We start from the raw sequence: 898 nt of genomic DNA, 5'->3' as shown, positions 1-898 counted from the left end.
CTTTATGCAGCAAAAGCATTTTTAACTGTAGATTTATCATTTTACTGAAGTTGTTAGAGGGTGTTTTTTTTTTCTGTTTGAAAAACATAGTCCCAGAATGCAATAATTCTAATAACAGTGAAACTGTTTTTAAAGAGTTGTGTCACAAAGGGATCAATAATTATTGTCATTTTTTTAGATCTAAACAACTTTTTCTGAGAAATGTCATACTGTACCTATGGGAAAGAATGTGGCATTATCTAATGTTATATGTCTGAACTTTTGTTATTTGTTTTAGTTTGTCGTTTTCTCAACCAAACAACATTCCTATTACTCCAACTATGCTGCTCTCCAGAGGCTGCTGATTCAGTTCATCTGATTAGGGCATATGGTTTGTTCCAAACATTTCCTAACCTCCCAGCAAGTTGAAGAAGTTTCTTTATAAGCCTGAGAAACCAGAAGGGACCTCAGTTTGGCTAATCAATCAGTATAGCCTGGAGGAAAACTTCTGTCCTTTTCCCCCATACTTAGAGCTCTATGGCTGCTGTGACGACTGATAAGATTAAAATTCTCCTAAACTGCGAGGCCAAAGGTCATATCAAGTTTAAATAGCTCAAATTTAATTACTTTAAAACTAAGTGTCAAAATTCACAACTAGACAAAACATGCATCAAATATTCTCCATTTATTTCAAGGTCATGACGTCAAAGGTCAAGGTCAAAGGTCAGCCCTTTCTTTCAAGAGGTCTAATTTATTAACTGTTTAACAGTCATGTCAAACTTCAAAGTTAAACATCTTTTAAGGCATCAAAACCCTTAATACTTTCAAAGTTCCAATATGAAAGGTCAAGGTCACAGGTTAGCTATTTTTCTGCTTGATTCACCTTATTTTGTCTAAATTTCAGCTATGTTTATATATA

Source organism: Austrofundulus limnaeus, unplaced genomic scaffold, assembly GCF_001266775.1.
Source record: "Austrofundulus limnaeus strain Quisiro unplaced genomic scaffold, Austrofundulus_limnaeus-1.0 Scaffold254, whole genome shotgun sequence".
Taxonomy (NCBI): Eukaryota; Metazoa; Chordata; class Actinopteri; order Cyprinodontiformes; family Rivulidae; genus Austrofundulus; species Austrofundulus limnaeus.
The sequence above is the reverse complement of the archived record's forward strand: the minus strand, read 5'-3'. Positions refer to the sequence as shown.